This window comes from Pleurodeles waltl, chromosome 6, assembly GCF_031143425.1.
Source record: "Pleurodeles waltl isolate 20211129_DDA chromosome 6, aPleWal1.hap1.20221129, whole genome shotgun sequence".
Lineage (NCBI taxonomy): Eukaryota > Metazoa > Chordata > Amphibia > Caudata > Salamandridae > Pleurodeles > Pleurodeles waltl.
The window spans coordinates 785,918,120-785,924,119 of NC_090445.1; positions in this window are offsets into that span (position 1 = coordinate 785,918,120).

A 6,000-nucleotide genomic window follows, 5' to 3' on the forward strand; every position below is an offset into this window, starting at 1 on the left:
CATGCCAACATGCGCACCCGCCGAACTACACACATTGCCCATAGGCACAGCAGCACCCCCCGCCCGCATGCACGCACTCACACACCCCCTCTACACACCCCCATGCACGCACACATCACACAACACCCCCCCACCCCCTCCCCTCACGGACGATCAACTTACCTTGTGCGATGGTCCTCCGGGAGGCGACGGGAGCCATAGGGACGTGACCGCCAACAGAAGACCGCCAACAGAAGACCGCCACACAGAAATGTGGGTCGTAATTCGGTGGGCGGTGTTCTGCTGGCGTGGCGGTGGAGGTTGACCAGTCTCCACTTTCCCGCCGACCGCCAGTGTGGCTGCTGGCGGTTTTCCGGCGGAACGCTCCCAGCGGTCGGAATACGCGCCGCGGCATACCGCCGCTGTCGGCGGTCTTTACCGCGGCGGTAACTCGGCGGTCTTGCGAAAAGACCGCCAAGGTCAGAATCACCCCCAAAGTTTCTGATACCAAAAAAAAAATCAATACGTGAGAAGCTTTTAAACTGATTTGAGATACAAGTATATTCCCTCGCATTAGGAACGTTCGTTCTCCAAGGATCACAGAGCATCGATACTTTAACATAATCTTCAAAACTTTTTGCAACTCTAGGTTTGTGTTGTTTCTTACCCCGAACAGTGGTATCCAGAACTGGATCCTGAAAGAAATTGAAATCTCCTCCAATAATAATTTTGCCTGTTAATTGCAAAAGGAATTGAAACAGCCCTACATAAGGAGCTGGGTCGTCCAGCAGGGGAGCATAAAAACTAACAAAGACGAATCTTTCTTTATTAATTAAACACTGCACCCAGCACCATCGCCCTCCAGGATCGGCAAGGAAATCAAGTGGTTGTGCATTAATGCCTCTAGCTAGAAAGACCGCGATGCCTCTACGTGCAGCAGAGGCTGCAGCAACCACCTTAAAGTCGGACAATTTTTTAAACATATGGAAACCCCAAACTTTATTGACCGGAATATGAGTCTCCTGTAAAAGAATAACCGAAGGATTTAGAGCAGCTACCCTGTCCTCAATCACGGACCTTTTCCTACGGTTATTTAACCCATTGACATTCCAGGAAAGTATTCTTAATGGAAAATACACCCCTGCCATTGATTGAAACCTTGATCTGCTTTGAATGATATCACCCACAATATGGGCTTAAGTATTCTATAACAAACATAGCGGCATTCTAGAATGGCAAAAACGGATCCTGACATCCTTATCCCCCCTCCCATCCCTTCCCCTACTCCCCCCTCCCACGGCCTGGGTGGCAAACACCTGGAGCCCTCCCGTCTGGGCAACCCAAGACCACCCCCCACCACCTGGCCCCCTCCTTTCCTAACCTGCTGCCTTGACATAGCACCCTACGCCAAAGACTAGAGAGGGACTGAAGTGTAAGTACCCTGGTGGTGCATTGTGTTCGCTCTCAGTGTGATCTCCCATTTTCACACAGCAACAGCCTCCCTCTTAGTACTCTTAGTGCTAAATATGTCTAACCCTCCCATTCTCTTATTATACGTTTTCCTCCCTCCTGCTCCAGCCCCCCCCTCATTCATCCTGACTGCTTAGGATTTTGAATTAAATGCAGCAAAGAGTTAGCAGCGTCGACTGTATGAATGAAATTAGAATGACCCTGAAAAAACACTTTGAGTTTGGATTGCTGCACAAGTCCAGCCTGGGCCTCAGCTTTTTGAAATGGCGGGATCATCCCCTTCAGTTCTCTCCTACGGTGTGCAGCCGCCACCGACATATCTTAGAAAATTTTAAAGGCATAGTCGCCGGGAATCTGGTGCTTTTACTCTTAATTGCTTGCTGAAGAATACGTTCCTTGATGCGAAAATCACCAAAAATTCACAAGAATAGTGCGTGTGTATTTGGCGTTAGATGGCTGTACTGCCGGGATCCGATGGGCCCGCATGATGGTAAGATCTAAGTGCTTGTCCCTTGGTTCTGATAGAACATGATGTTGAATAAGACCAGTAATTAAGTCTGTAACCGTCTGTCCATTTTCAGGTCCTTCGGGAATCCCCGTGAATCTCAGATTAGATCTGCGTAATCGGTTTTCAGCATCATCGAGCCGGATCTGTAGATCTAGCAGATCTGCCTGACATTTTGCCAGGGACGGCTCTACAGTCTCACGCACGTCCTCAAGGTCCGATACTCGCTGATCGACCTCCTTGATTCGTGAGTTAAGTTGCTCCATATTGCTACAAATTAAGTTCAATTGCGATTCTGTTCTTGGGTTTGCATCAGCGAGACTTTCAAAGTTTTCCCTCAGAATCTGAAGAAGTAGACTTTCTGGAGGGGTGCCAGTACCTGCCTTATCTTTTGGCTCCTGAGATATAGACCCAGCTTGAACGTTTGACTCAGGGATTCCAATAAGAGTAGCAGCCTAGGGAGGCGATCCAGCTGCTATGTTACCCCCAATACTACTGAATGACTCATGCAGCGGGTGGGGGAAGGAGCTATCTGCCTGAGGGGCAGAAGTAGAGTCGTTAATCATTGATAGAGTGGCATCTTTCTGGCCTTTCCCCGAGCCATTACCTTACAAGGGATATAGCGGCTTGGGTGCTGAGTCCATATCCGTAACTTGACAGCAGGAGGCCTCGAAGTTCAAGCTGGGGATCGATTGAATGAGCAGTGAAGAGCCTTTGCCAAGCAAGCCCAGGTTCGGGTTTGGATCGGGTACCGGGATTCTTGGTTCCCCGGCTGCAAAGTCAGAACTCGGGCTGAGGCCTGCCATGTTAATCGTGGAAGAAGGCAGGTTATGAGGCAGGGGCGGAGTAGAGCTGAGAGATACATTTGTAGCTGATGTTGGGGAGAGTCTAAAGGCAAACCCTTGTTGATGTGCTTCTCCGAAGGAGCAGGGCGCTTTACTTTAAGAGAACATGCTGTTCTGGGTGCCCTGGCAGAAGAGCGTCCTGCCCCCAGAGATTGATGTGGAGATCGCTGCATCATCCGAAGTCACGGTATGGCTGTGTCCTGACTGGAGACACCCGTCTTATTCCCCTTCTCAGTGCGCCTGAGTCTAAGTTTTTTTTTTTTTTTTTTTAAAGGCTGAGCACTAGCAAGAGTCAGCAAGTCACACCAAAGGCAGAGTCAAGGGCCAGTGATTTTTAGCAAGTGATTCCGTACGAAATAGCACCTTTGCACACTGAAAAGGCAGCACCCGTCTTTAATCCTTCAAGTGCGACTGAATCTGAGTTTAGCTGAGCGCTAAACGCGGATAAAAAACAGCAAATCCACCAGAGAGCATAGTCAAAAGCCAGTGTATTTTAGTGGGTGGTTTCCTTTACAGTGTAGCACCCTTGCACACCGAACAAACCTGAAGAGTACTGAAAAGTGCTATAACGAGTCTGCATCATATTAGGAGCTAACTGGCACACCCCAGCCTGAAAGCGGTATAATTTTTTAAAGAACCACCGCAGATGGAAGCTGCCCTCCGTCTTAAGCTTGTTGTTTTTTTTTTAATGGCCCCTGCCTCACCTCCGTGTACTGCGCCAGTCTCTCTCTTTGCCGAGTCCAGCGGGAGTCTCTAAAGCAAATCCGCCTGCTACCAAGCTGTCATGAAGAACTGGGGGGTTGTTGTCGCGATATCCAGGTAATAAAATGCTGTATCCCTGGAGCGTCCCCACAACGTGTCTTGCTCCAATGCGCGCCCTCTCCCTGTGTATGTGGCTAGCCGTGGAGCATGACAGGAGCTACTACGCGGCCCATGTTCTGAGTATCCAGCTCAATATAAAATTTATTTGATCTTGAAAGAAAATTACAGTCAAGCATTCTTAAATTGTTTTGAAAAGAGAGAAAACATGAACCAACGCAAAGAAAGGAAACTTTACATTAAAGACTATACAGAGAAAATACTGTATTAGTGTAATGTACCCATTAACAACTTAAAGTACATAAACTATAGACATCAGATTCATATAACAGTTTGGGGGTCATTCCAACCCTGGCGGTCAGTGTTAAAGCGGCGGCTAACCCGCCAACGGGCTGGCGGTTTAAAAAATGGAATTCTGACCCTGGCGGAAACCGCCAACAGAGACCGCCACTTTAACACTCCGACCGCCACTGCAGGACAAACAAACAGCGTGGCGTCACCGCCAACGGACAGGCGGGAGCCAATGTACCTCCCACCCTATCACAACCCACCAATCCGCCACCTTTTCCGGGGCGGTAGCCCCGCCGATAAAAACACGGCAGAAACAGATATTTCAAACGGAAAACGCTCACCTCCATACACCCCACGAGGAATCTGGACAGCATGGAACCCGAACTACACATCCTACCAGCTATTGTATTCCTGCTCCTCTACCAGGAGCACGAACGCGGCGCAGAAGACTACGGTGAGTACTACGACACAGGGGAGGAGGAAGGAGAAAATATTACGGGCACACATACCCTACACACCCACCACCACCCTCACCCACCACAACACACACATCAATGCATAGCAATACATCACTGTTACAGCCCCCAAACCCCCCGGAAGAATGCGAAGACAAAATGAAATGATCATAAACAGTCGAATATATTGTATTATCGGCATATAAAAATATCACACATTTAAAACTAATATATACATAAATATTAAAAGTCTGATAATTTTAGCAGTCATTGTCCGTGGACCACTGGGCCCAAATAACATGGGCAAGGCCCACACAGGATACCTGACACCAACGGAGAGAACACTGCAGTGGCATCAGATAGAAAAACTACAGGCACCTCAGGGGGAAGGGAAAGGGGGGGCACCTCCGCCACATGAGTACACGACGCCAGATCCACGAGGGGCCTCCATGGCCACTGTCCCATCCTGGGGACTGCAAAGCCACAGTCTCTCAAGTCCATACAGTGGGTGGTTTGCCCACTGTACCATCCTGGGGAGTGCAAAGCCACAGTCTCTCAAGTCCATACAGTGGGTGGCTTGCCCACTGTACCATCCTGGGGAGTGCAAAGCCACAGTCTCTCAAGTCCATACAGTGGGTGGCTTGCCCACTGTACCATCCTGGGGAGTGCAAAGCCACAGTCTCTCAAGTCTCTACAGTGGGTGATTTGCCCACTGTTACATCCTGGGGAGTGCAAAGCCACAGTCTCTCAAGTGGATGACAGTGTCCACTGGTTCTGGAGGGGGACTGGTGCCCAGAGTGCTTTGTGCAGCCCTGCCCGACACAGATGCGGCACTGCCCCTTTCACCAATGGGCCAGCGGTGCTTGAGATGAAGGGCCCAGTTCAGCGGTGCTTGAGACGGCGGTGCCCAGCAGAGCGGTGATTGAGATGAAGGGCCCAGTGCAGCGGTGCTTGAGATGAAGGGCCCAGTGCAGCGGTGCTTGAGACGGCGGTGCCCAGCGGAGCGGTGCTTGAGATGAAGGGCCCAGCGGAGCGGTGCTTGAGACGGCGGTGCCCAGCGGAGCGGTGCTTGAGATGAAGGGCCCAACGGAGCTGTGCTTGAGATGAAGGGCCCAGTGCAGCGGTGCTTGAGATGAAGGGCCCAGTGCAGCGGTGCTTGAGATAAAGGGCCCAGTTCAGCGGTGCTTGAGACGGCGGTGCCCGGCGGTGCCCAGCGGAGCGGTGCTTGAGATGAAGGCCCCAGTGCAGCAGTGCTTGAGATGAAGGGCCCAGTGCAGCGGTGCTTGAGACGGCGGTGCCCAGCGGAGCGGTGCTTGAGATGAAGGGCCCAGCGGAGCGGTGCTTGAGACGGCGGTGCCCAGCGGAGCGGTGCTTGAGATGAAGGGCCCAGTTCAGCGGTGCTTGAGACAGCGGTGCCCAGCGGAGCGGTGCTTGAGATGAAGGGCCCAGCGGAGCGGTGCTTGAGATGAAGGGCCCAGCGGAGCGGTGCTTGAGATGAAGGGCCCAGTGCAGCGGTGCTTGAGATGAAGGGCCCAGTTCAGCGGTGCTTGAGACGGCGGTGCCCGGCGGTGCCCAGCGGAGCGGTGCTTGAGATGAAGGGCCCAGCGGAGCGGTGCTTGAGATGAAGGGCCCAGCG